General features: G+C 40.8%; 1 long non-coding RNA gene across 1 annotated transcript; it reads right to left on the bottom strand.

The window, feature by feature from the left end:
• Positions 1–1404: 1404 nt before the first annotated feature.
• Positions 1405–12407, bottom strand: LOC139037125 (uncharacterized). Its single transcript, XR_011489946.1, has 2 exons — positions 1660–12407; positions 1405–1525 (listed from the first exon to the last, which is right to left on the bottom strand). It is a non-coding gene; the product is annotated as an uncharacterized lncRNA (long non-coding RNA).
• Positions 12408–12985: the final 578 nt, after the last annotated feature.

Below are 12985 nucleotides of genomic sequence, written 5' to 3'. Positions count from 1 at the left end.
ATCAGAAAGCTTAGGTCCTCAGGGGAATAGAACTACCAAGGTCACACAGCAACTCAGAGACAGAGTCTAGAGTCCTTGCATCCTGAACCATCGTTGGTCCCTCACAAGCAAAGATGCCCTAGCATACTCTCGCTGTATCACTTTCTCTGACCCGCTGTCCCACTGGTAAAATGAGTGCTCCAAAGATCAGATTAACAGACGCAATGAAGGGAGCTGTGCTTAGCAAACCATTAAAAAAAAAAAAAAAAAAAAAGGCAGAAAAATAACGGGACTGTTACATTACTGTTTATTACTGTTATCTTCGCTAAGGCGCCCCCGCGTGTCCATCCCCAGGCGCTCCGTTCGCGCAGGCGCTCTTCTGTGTTTACAGAAGCCCTGAGGCCCGGCATTTGCGCGTGCGCTTCCCGTCAGGGATGGCCCCACCGCCCGCCGTCGGACGCTGCTTTCAAGTCCCCTAGGGGTTGTGGCTGGAGCGTAACTATGGTTCCCTGGGGCCCGGTCGGCTTCCCCTTGGGTTGAGGCGTCTCTACAACTCCGGAGCGGAGGAGACCTAAGCAGTGGCAGGGAGAGGCACAGCGCGGTCTCTCCAGACTCCTGCATCTCAAGTCACCGTTGCACTAAGTCTCGGGTGCCAACTTTCGGGCCCTTCACGGCACACTTGGCGGCCGCGGTGAATTGGACCGGAACTGACCACGCACTGCCTCATGGGAGCCTTAGTTCGTGGCTAGAACCTTTTCGGAGTTGGGACGCTGTTTAAACTACATTTCCCAGAAGTCCTAGAGGCCAGCGTCTCAAAAGAGGGGCCCGGGGCTTGTTGGGAGATGGAGTGTGGCGATGGTAGTGAGTTTATTCTACAGCTGCACTGTCCAATAGGGTAGAGACTAGCCTGTGGCTACTGAACATTTGACATGAGGTTAAGTGCCATGAAGGAAGAGAAATATTTATTTGAATTTATTTAAAAATTAAATCCAATTAATTACTTTTAGTTAAATTTAAATAGCAACCTATGGGCTGAGTTAAGTTCAGTCGCTCAGTTGCTTATGACTCTTTGCGACCCCATGGACTGCAGCCTGCCAGGCTTCCCTGTCCATCACCAACTCCCGGAGCCTACTCAAACTCATGTCCTTTGAGTCGGTGATGCCATCAACCATCTCATCCTCTATCGTCCCCTTCTCCTCCTGCCTTCAATCTTTCTCAGCATCAGGGTCTTTTCCAGTGAGTCAGTTCTTCGCATCAGGTGGTTAAAGTATTGGAGTTTCAGCTATGACTAGTGGCCACCTTATTCTACAGTGCACAGTGTACTAGACCTCCTAGTGTTCATAATCAACAGTCATCTTCCTGGTTTGTGAGACCTAAGACTTTATAGTTTTCTTTCTACTGTTGACTGAAAAAAAGTACACCACGTAAAGGTTGAGAACTACGTTTTATTTGCAGCCTTACTGAGGATTATAACCTGGGATGGCAGCCTCTCAGATAGCTCTGAAGGACTGTTCAAAAGAGGTAAGGAAGGAGCAAGGAATTTTTCCTGAAAAAAAAAAAAAAAAAAGATGTGTAGTGAACATTCAAAGATTATTGCTATTCATACACAAGATACCAGATGTCACAAATTAACTTTTAGTGCCCTTTTATGTATGAGAAGATGCAAGAGTCTAGGCTTACTGAAATTATTCCTTTGGGATGGTTTTGAACTGTGTTGGAGAAAACTCTTGACAGTCCCTTGGACAGCAAGGAGATCCAACCAGTCCATCCTAAAGGAAATCATTACTGAATATTCATTGGAAGGACTGATGCTGAAGCTGAAACTTCGATACTTTGACCACCTGATGGGAAGAACGCAGTCATTGGAAAAGACCCTGATGCTGGGAAAGATTGAAGGCAGGAGGAAAAGGGGATGACAGAGGATGAGATGGTTGGATGGCATCACCAACTCAATGGACATGAGTTTGAATAAACTCCGGGAGTTGGTGATGGACAAGGGGTGCTGTGATGCAGTCCATGGGGTTGCAAAGAGTTGGACATGACTGAGCAACTGAATTGAACTGATGCATTTAAAAACTATCTAGGGTTAGTATACTGTTTTTCTCCATCCAGAATTCCCCCTCAGGGTGCACCCATTGTAGGGGGTAACTGTAGGGGCTGATGACTTGATGGCAGGAAACATTCTTTGTTTACTTACTTGACAGGCAACATATTATTTTTTTGTCCACACTGCCTACTTACTACACTCAGTCTTTGCAGATTCCACCTCCTTTGTGTGTCCCTTGAAAATATAAAAATTAGTTCAGGCTGTAAAAACCTGCTGTGGTGTTCATCAGGCTGGAATAACAGACAGACAGAAAGCCAGATGCAAAATTAATAAGAAACAAAATTTTTCCCAGAGACATACTGCAGCTATAAAATATCATAACAACCCTCTTCTTGGAGTGACTGTTTCTTACTCACTGAACAATTTTGTTTTCTAAAATCATAGACTATCAGAAATTTTGCTTTTAGAATAGGAATGGAACTCTTGCCTGGAGGAGCTAAATCACTAAGAGGACAGGGTTTACAACCCAGGTGTGGAGAGATTCAGAAAAGGGACTTCTAAACATGTATTCCAGATGAGCCTTAACTTTATTGTTTCCGAGGAAACAAGACCCTGAGTCCACTGAGCAGTCCAGACCTGATGTAAGCTACTTTACACACAGCTCTGGTTTGCTTTGAGCTATCAAAATACTGCCTGATTTACATTTCACCTAATTCCACCTCTCTCAGATCCTATAAGAACTCTTTTTCTTTGTGTATGGTAGGACACTCCTTGATTCCTCTGATGTGCTATCTTCCTCATAGCAATGGGTCAATAAACCTGACTCCATTGGACTATGGATTGTCCCCAGTGGTCTTTGATTGATTGGGTTAGAACACCCTGAAATACTGGTGTCCTCCAGGTTCCCTCACAGGCCCTCTCTTCACTGCATACTCTCTTTGGATGACCTCATTCACTTCCATCCATAAGCTGATGATCCCCCAATTTATGGCTTAGGTCTCTCTTTGGCCTCTGAGACGTCTACTTCTGGTTGACTCAGGTTCCTTAAACTCCATGAATTTAACACTGAATCTTTATTTGGAGGGGAGGGGCAGCCACTTTTCACTGCTGTGCTCCAAGTAAGAACTAGGCACTGACCACCTCTGACAATGATATGAGTAGGGACACTCCTCACCTGGGTCGGATAACTCTTCACACACTGTCCTCAAAACTGCAGCACACAGGGTCAGCTGCTTTTCACATAGGTCAGCAGCCCAAACCTTAGAAACCTGGGGGCGGGGGGTTGGGGGCTGCAAGTGGAAAGTGGGTCTCAATTACTCTGCCCCCTTCCCCTGACCCCTCAGTAATGGCTGGGGCCTCAAGAAAGAGGCTGCAGAGGCAATCCCATCTGTCTCCCCCTCCTCATCTCTCATGGTCCCCCCGACTTGAAGCTCTTCCAGTGGTGTCTCCAGCTTATCCAGTCTTAGACCCTACTAGTGCCTTGGAAATTTCATAGCCAACTGTTTTCACTGAGCCTGGTGGCTATGCAGAAGGGCGAGGTGTGGCTTGCCTGCTGCCTGGAGGGAGGGTGAACACTGTGGGAAGAAGCTTCATCTTGGGCTGTTTGGTTTTCTCTTAAACACGGCTAGAAGCAAATACACTTCAACATCTTGAGGATTTAACTTCCATGTGAAGGACCCTCTAGCCATTTCTATTCCACTTCACCTCTGCCACATCTCATCTACAAAAGATGTTTATATTCCTCTTATTCATGTAACTTTGACCTGACTTTTTGGAAAATGAAAAGGGGTCATCTTTCCCGTCCATTTCAAAGCACTGTTTACCCATATTGACTGATGCCCAAATCACAAGTTTCTCTCCTTGGTGGATGTAGCTTCAGTATCTCATTCCAAACATTGTTTTCCCTTTAAAGCAATAGTCAACAGTGCATTCATGTGGTTTGTAAGAAAGGTTGGGGGTCCTAGGACCCCATCAGCTACAGATGAACTTGTTCCCTCAAACCCTGAGCCTTTTGACCATTTCATGCTTCTAAACCATTTAATTTTTAGTTCTGTATTGTTTAATTCATAATCTTTGGTGGACCATTGATTATAGACATAAACAACTATTTAAAGAGAAGCATAAAAATAAACCTGTAAGTCTGTCTAAAGATGATTGTTACCAGATTCTTGCATTTATCCAACCAAAATTTATATACAGCGTATCCAGATGTCACAGAGACTACAAAGCCACAGCTAGAAGAAAGAAGAAAAAGCAGACATGATGGCTTTTCATGTATGGAGAGTAAAGCTAGTCCACTCTCACAGGTGTCATTTGTGAGAACTGCTTGCAAACAGCAGTCTGAACCTTTAATCTCATCATTTAGAAACAAAACATAAACATTAGAAACAAAAAAATAAACCTGTTGGATTTTAAAAAGTATTATGAAGTATTTCAGACATATACTTCCAATGTTAGGACACACAGATCCAGTTTTTTCTTTGGGTTTTACTGAATTCCATCTTTTGAGTATACCATATGTAATCATTCATCCTGTCATATACTGGAGTGCAACTGCTGGGACCAAGAGTGTGTTTGAATAATTGTGTGTGTGTGTGTGTGTGTGTGTGTGACTGCGATGTAGGCAAAGTGCCCACCCAAGAGGATAGCTCTGTTTACACTCCTACCAGCAGGAATGATGGTTCCATTTCCCACACCCTCACCAACTCTAAATATTAATAAATTTCTTAATTTTTACCAATCTGATGACTGTAACATGACCTCTCATTCATACTTTAACTTAAATTTCACTAGTTGTGCATAATTTTTTTGTGTGGATCATTTGGTTTTATTCTTCTGATAAAAGTCATTGCCCATTTTTATATTAGGTTTTCTGCTCTTCAGCTGAAGTTCTTTACATCCTTTGGATTTTCACTAATTTGTTATACATGTTGCAAATATTTTCTCCTCATCTACCTCTCTATCTGCCTCTCTTTTTACTTCGTATATAGTGTCTGTTTTTTAGAAAAAAATATATAATGTAAAAATTACTATTTTAAGGACTTCCCTGATCCAGTGGTTAAGACTCCACACTTCCACAACAGGAGTGCAGGTCGTATCCTTAGTCAGGAAACTAAGGTTGCAGGGAGCAGCCTAAAAATATATACATATACTACCATTTTAACCATCTTTAAGTATACAATAATTCAGTGGCATTAATTACATTCACAGTGCTGCAAAACCATTACCACTATTTCCAAAACTGTTTCATCATCTCAAACAGAAATTCTGCAAACATTAAGTAATAACTACCCATTTCCTCCACATGCCTTTATAACCTCTAATCTACATTCTGTTTCCATCAGTTTGACTATTCTATATATTTTATATAAGTGGTCACAAAATATTTGTCCTTTTGTGTCTGACATTTCATGTGGTATAAATTTTCAAGATTCATAGAAGTTATAGCATGTATCAGAACTTCATTGCTTTTTATGGATGAATAACATTTCACTGTGTGTATAAACCACATTTTGCTTATTTATTCACCTGTTAATGGACATGAGTTGTTTCCACCTTTTTTCTATTGTGAAGAATATCATGACCTTGTGCCTGTGCTCGTGCATGCGTGCTAAGTCGCTTCAGTCATGTCCGACTCTTTGCAACTGCACAGACTGTAGCCCACCAGGCTTCTTTGTCCATGGGGTTCTCCAGGCAAGAATTCTGGACTGGGTTGCCATTACCTCCTCCAGAGGATCCTCCTGACGCAGGGATAGAACCTGAGTCTCCTGTGTCTCCTTCGTTGCAGGTGGATTCTTTACTGCTGAGCCACTGGGGAAGCCCCATTATGAACAAAGATATACAAATATCTCTTTGAGTCCTTGCCTTCAGTAAACCTAGGAGTGGAATTACTGGTAGGTTCTATGTTTAATACATTATGTTCTACGTTTAACCTTTTGAGAAACCATCAAACTTTCCCACAGTGGCTGCACCATTTTACATTCCCACTAGGAATGCCCAAATGTTCCAATTTCTTAACATCTTTGCCAGTGCTTGTTATTCTCCATTAAAACAATTTTTTAAAATCATAGCCATCATAGTAGGCATAAGGTGATCTGCATTTCCCTAATGAATAACAACACTGAGCACTCTTTCATGTGTTTATTGGTCTTTTGTATATCTTCTTTGAAGAAATGTCTATTCAAATTATTTGCTCATTTTTTGAATTGGGTTATTTTTGTTGTTGTTCAGTCATTAAGTTGTATCTGACTTTTTGTGACCCCATGGATTGTAGCACTCCTGGCTCCCCTGTCCTTCACTATCTCCCAGAGTTTGTTCAAATTCATGTCCATTGAGTCTCGGTGATGTTATCTAACCATTTACTCTTCTGCCCCCACTCCTTTCTCCTTTTGCCTTCAATCTTTCCCAGCATCAGGGTCTTTTTCAAAGAGTCAGCTCTTCACATCAGGAAGCCAGAGTATCGGAGTTTCAGCTTCAGCATCAGTCCTCCCAGTGAATATTCAGGATTAATTTCCTTTAGGATTGACTGGTTTAATCTCCCTGCAGTCCAAGGGGCTCTCAAGAGTCTTCTCTAGCACCTCAATTTGAAAGGATCAATTCTTTGGTTCTCAACCTTCTTTAATGGTCCAACGCTCATATCTGTACATGACTACTAGAAAAACCATAGCTTTGTCTATTAGACCTCTGTCGGCAAAGTGATGTCTCTGCTTTTTAATATGCTGTCTAGGTTTGTCATAGTTTTCTTTCCAAGGAGCAAACCTCTTAATATCATGGTTGCAGTCACTGTCTGCAGTGATTTTGGAGCCCAAGAAAATAAAATCTGTCACTGCTTCCACTTTTTTCCCCTTCTATTTGCCATGAAGTGATGGGACCAGATGCCATGATTTTAGTTTTTCGAATATTGAGTTTAAAGCCAGCTTTTTCACTCTCCTTTCTCATTCTCATCAAGAGGGTGTTGAGTTTTAGGAGTTTGTTATTTTTTCTGTATACTAGGCCCTTAGAGATATATCTGCAAATAATTTTTCCTATTCTGTAGGTTGTCTTCTCACTTTCTTCATCATCTCCTTTGATGCACAAAAGCTCTTTTCTTCCTTTATTGCCCATGCTTTTGGTATCCGGAGAAGGCAATGGCAACCCACTCTGGTACTCTTGCCTGGAAATCCCATGGACGGAGGAGCCTAGGGGGCTGCAGTCCATGGGGTCACACAGGGTCGGACACGACTGATATGACTTAGCAGCAGCAGCAGCAGCTTTTGGTATCATATTCATAAAATTATGGTCATATAGATTGTCCCTAGTACTTTTTCAAAGATTTTTAAAATAGTTTTAGCTCTTAAGTTTAGGTCCATTTTGAGTTAGCTGTCTTGTATATAACATGAGGTAAGGGTCTGATTTTATCCTTTTGCATATACAAATCCAGTTGTCTCAGCCATTTGTTGAAGAAAAAAATATTTCTCTATTGAATTGAGTTGGCATCCTTGTCAAAAAGTAATTGACCATTGATGTATGGATTTACTCCTGGATCTCAATTTTATTCTAGTGGTCCTTGTGTCTATCTTTATGCCATTACAACCTTTTTTTTTTCTTTTTTTTTACTGTTGTAGCTTTGTAGTATATCTTGAAGGGTAAAGTCCTTCAAATATGTCCTTTTTCAAGATTATTTTGGCTATTCAGGATCCCTTGCAATTCCATATGAATTTTAGGATTGGTATTTCCATTTCTGCAAGAAAGACTTGTAATCTTGATAGGGCATGATGTGTTTTATTGTCCAGAAATTTTATATTTTGATACAGTTAAATTACCTATTTTTTCCCTTATGACTTTTGTGTTATGCATGTTGTTTAGGAAGGTCTTCCCTATCCCAAGGTTATCAATAAATTATTCTACTTGTTTCTGATATCTTTATCATCTTATGATTATAAGTCATATGTAATATAATTCATCTGGAATTTACTTTTGCATATGGTGTGAAGAAAAAAATTATAACTATGTTTTTTTGCTAACTGGATAATTAATTGTCCCTACATAAATTATTGAAGAGATTCCTTTTTCTATATATCTGAAATGCTACCTTCATCTTATATTAAATTTATACATGGGAGGATCTATTTTTGTTCTCTATTTTATTATTAACCTTGTCTATTTTTGAACAAGCAGCACACAATTTTCATTATACTAGTCTTTCCTCATTCTTAAAAATATTTTTGTGGTATTCTTTTTGAGATGAGTTTTAGAAATAACTTGTCAAATTCCATAACAATGAAATCCTATTGGAATGTAATGGGAATATATTGACTTCATAATTTGTGTAAATTACATTTTTATTTTTAGTCTTTCCAACTCCAAACATTTATATTTTTTCTTTCATTTAGATATTCTTGTATGTTCTTCAGTTAATTTAATTGATTGCATTAAGATACATTAAATATATAATTGATACAATTGAATTAATTTATGTTGTTCATTTTCAGCTAGTAAATTTTTTCTTGTTATACTCCTAAATATATTTGTTTTTGTTGCTGTCATGAATGACTTTGTTTTTACTACATTTTCTAACTGGATATTACTGGGAGGCATAATAACTTCTGAAAATATTTTCTATATATTAGTTATAGAAGCCTTCCTACAGGTTTCCCAATAGAGTTAAGCAGAGATCTATATACAAGGTTGTTCAGTGTAGCACTGTAAGAGCAAATAATTGGAGATAACCTAAATATTTATCATTATGATATTGATTTATATATATAATACATCTATGCAATGAAATACTTTGAAGCTTTATTTTATTTATTATTGACCATGCCCCCTGGCTTGTGGGATCTTTGTTCTCCAACAAGGGATTGAACCTGGGCCCTCAACAGTGAAAGTGCAGAGTCCTAAACACTGCCTGCCAGGGAATTCCCTATTTTGCAGCTTTAAAAGGAATGAAGTATGGGAAGTTGCTATATAACACAAGAAGCTCAACTCGGTGCTCAGTGACAACTTAGAGGGGTGGGATGGGATAGGGGGTGGGAGGGAGGTGCAAGAGGGAGGGGACATATGTATATTTATGGGTGATTCATGTTGTATGGCAGAAACCAACATAACATTGTAAAGCAATTATATTTCAATTAAAAAAAGAAAATTCTTGGCAAATAAAAAAGGTTAATACCATATTATAAATCAATGTGTACAAAATAAATTTGGTGGTCTTCAAGTGAAAAAAAAAGTAACGAAGTAGATCTATGTAGTCTAATATGAGAAGTTCTTTAAGATATATCGAAAATATATTGTTACGTAAAGAAGCAACACGAAGAACTGTGCAAATGCTACATCTGTGTTTTTATATTCTTGTATATACCATGAGGTCACAAAGAATCGGACATGGCTAAGTGACTTTTACTTTCACTTTCATATATATAAATATTTCTGAAAGGATACACACTAAATTGTTAATGGTGTTAATTGTTAATGGTGATGCTTCTAGAGAAAGAGACTGGGAAATTGGTGTGTGTATCTGTAAAATGATGTGTTCACCCCCATTTTTCTCTTCCAGGGAACAGGGGAACACTATGTTTTTCCCAACCTTCCTAATAGATGTGATCTCACCAGTAGGATGTAGGCAAAGAATGTGTCACTTCAGGTCTAAGGCAATTAAATATCAGTGTGAATGTCCACCCCTTCTCCCCCCACTGCAACCTTTCTCCCATCTGAACAGTTGGGATCAAAGAACTTTGAGATGATGGAGATGCTGGTGGAAGCAGCTTGGATCTGAGTTACTGTTGAAGGAAAATAGTATACCAACATGGTCTACCCGGCACTGGAATATGAGGGAGACATAAATGTTTGTTTTAAGCCACTGAGATCTGAAGGCTTATTCTGAAAGCTGGGGTCTTTGTCTTGGAATTTGGGCTGGTCTAGGACTGCTCTGGCCAACAAAACACAGAGGAAGTGAAGCTATGGTAGTGTCTGGTCTTGAACCTTAATAGACTAGCAGCTTTCTTGCTGTCTGCTGGAATGCTTGTTTTGGGATGTATCCTCTCAGAGCCTAGTCACCCTGTTCGGAGAAACCTGAGCTGTGTGAGGGGCCACATGCAGGGCTTTCATTTTAGGTTTTCAGCTAGGATTCAGCTTCCAGTCAGTAGCCAGCATCTCCTGCTGGTTAAATAAGTAAGCCATTATCAGCAACCAGCCCACTGAGTCTTCATATGACTCCAGTGGTTGTGACTACAACTATGTAAGAGACTCAAAGCAAGAATCACCGGAGCTCAGCCAACACTCAGAATCACAAGAGCTCTTAAGAAACAGTTGTATTAAGTAAAAAATAACCAAGAAACCTGGAGGAGGAAATAGCAACCCACTCCAGTATTCTTGCCTGGGAAATCCCATAGACAGAGGAGCCTGGAAGGCTGAACACACATACACACACAAAACCAAGAGACCACTGAATAGTCTGTCCTGTGCTAGCCAATAGAAACACATGAAGCAAAGAGGCTCTCTCTTATACTATTTGAATTTTTGACTATGTGCATGTTATTTTTTCAATTAAAAATAGTTACAATTTTGAATTCAAAACTTCTATGCACTGGGTCGTGAGAATTGTTTCTGCATATTTTTGATGAGAACAACAGGGGTAAATATTTACTGATCACCTAGTCAGTTGATGCCAGTCCCTGTTCTAGGTGCTTGAAGACAGAGCTGGGATCAAGGCTGAACTGGTCCTGGCTTTCCTGAGGCTTCCAGCCTGGTAGGAGAGATAGGTCATAAACAACAAAACAAACCACACAACAACAGAGAAACATGATCCTTTCTGAGAGTGATGAATGCTCTGAAAGGAACAGCAACTTGATGATCTGCAGACGCTGATTACGATAGGAGATATTTCATTCAGATTGGGTCTTCTGAAATCTGACTTGTAGGCAAGAGTCAGCCCATAACAGTTTAGGAGGAAGAGCACCAGGAAGAGGGGACAGCCAGGGCAAAGTTTCCACAGTTGGAGTTTGCCTGTGATTTATTTTTCTTTTTTTTTAGAAAAATTGATGTATTTTCGGCTCTACTGAGTTTTTGTTGCTGCACAGGTTTTTCTCTATTTGTGGTGAGTGGGAACTATTCTAATTGCAGTGGCTGCTCTTGTTGCCAAGCACAAGCTCTAGGGCTTCAGTAGTTGCGGCTTCCAGGCTCCAGGGTACAGGCTGTAGTTGCGGTGCATGGGCCTAGTTGTCCCTCAACTTGTGGGATCTTCCCAGACTGGGGATAGAATCCCTGTCTCCTGCATTGGCAGGCAGATTCTTTACCACTGAGCCACCGGGGAAGTCCTAGCAGTTATTTCAGTGTTTTGAATAAGGTTTCATTTAACAGTAGAAAGAGGTAAAGTCAGAGATGTGGGCAGGAGCCAGACTAAGCAGGGCCTTGAAACCCACAGAAAGGGTTTAGGGATTTGCATTGAATATGCAGAAAAGCTTTAGGAGGGTTTTAAGTAGAGTAACAGGAACTGATTTAGGTTTTAACAATCACTCTGGCTGCTGGGAGATGCCTAATCCAGGTACAAGTTTCAAACTACACTCTAAAGTACATTAGGTCTCTAAATCATGATATAATCACTTTTTATATTTATTGGTCATCACATCATGGCTTTCTAACATAATCAAAGATATATTAAGCAGCATGTTAAATGTGAAGCATAAATAATTTGTCTATATATTATGAATATCATCTAAAATTTTAAGTGAACTTTATAGTACAACTTTTCATATTCTAAAGATAAAAAAATAAATATTTTAGTAAAAATCCAATACTTCTTTATCATATACTATTCAAACATGACAAAATTAATTCAAATTTCCTAGATTAGGAAATCCTCACACCAATATGACTCTCCAACTGAGAGAAATAATACCTCTCTGCCTCACAGTAAGACAGAGCCTTGACAATATGCCCTTCAACGTACACAGCCTCAGTTCCTTTGATGGTGTCCCCAGGCACCTGCAAGTCACTGGCTCCTAAGATGGAATTTAACTGTTGCCAATTGGCCCTGAGCCTCCATGGGTACCATCCCCTTCTCCTGGGCACACCTTCTAGTTAATGTTAACACCTACCACCCATTCCTTCAAGGGACAAAGCTAGGCTTGGGCTGGGGCCGAGTAAGAAGGCTTAACTGAAGTGCAGGCTCAACACAGCTTTGCTGGAAGAGGTGACTTATGAGTAGGAGTCAGGCCCACTAGAGGGAAATGTGCTGCACACAACACGCACGGCATGTGCAAAGGGAATGAGGGTCAAAGACAACAGCACAGGAGGACTGAGTGCAATTCACTGTGGTTTCAAAGCAGAGCAGCATACACTGTCCTGCTGGGTCTCCAGCAATTACAGCTTTCCAGACCTGCCACCCATTCCCATTTGCATTTCAACAGACCTGTCACCTCTACCGCCTGCAGGGCTCCATTGAATCACTCCTTTCATACTTCACAGCAGCCTGTTTGCAGAGCTCTGGACTGGGGTTCTTGCTGGAGACAGTTTTATCACAGTTCCCTGCAAGCTGATGACTCAAGTGAGTGTACCAGCAAGAGATGCTGCCGCTCTTCCCGAGCCGCCCACATGGAGTGATGATAGGTGCAGCCCCGAGTCTGGACACTGCTGGCCGGCTCAGCCATCCACTCCTGTGCAGTCTCAGGAAAGCCTTTTCTCCCCTCTGGGCCAGGGATTTGCTCGATGAAATCAGCTGCATTCCTTTACTTTAAAGGTCGTAAATTTTCTGTGATGAACTGAAGCCTAAAACATTGCTCCCGACAAGGGCAGTTCTGCCTCCCGTCTTTCCAGGCCCGAATCTACTGGAAGTTTTTATTTCCTCAAGGCTCTGCGTTTGTTCTTCTCGCTCGCTGCCTGGTATCCGTTTCTCTCGGCCAATTCCTAGTTCATCCCTCATGACCCATATCAGTGCCATCACCTCCGCAAAGCAGGGCCTCGTCCCTCAGTCCCTTCCTCTTC

This window comes from Odocoileus virginianus, chromosome 10 (assembly GCF_023699985.2).
Source record: "Odocoileus virginianus isolate 20LAN1187 ecotype Illinois chromosome 10, Ovbor_1.2, whole genome shotgun sequence".
NCBI lineage: Eukaryota > Metazoa > Chordata > Mammalia > Artiodactyla > Cervidae > Odocoileus > Odocoileus virginianus.
This window is presented reverse-complemented; position numbering and strand designations above follow the sequence as displayed.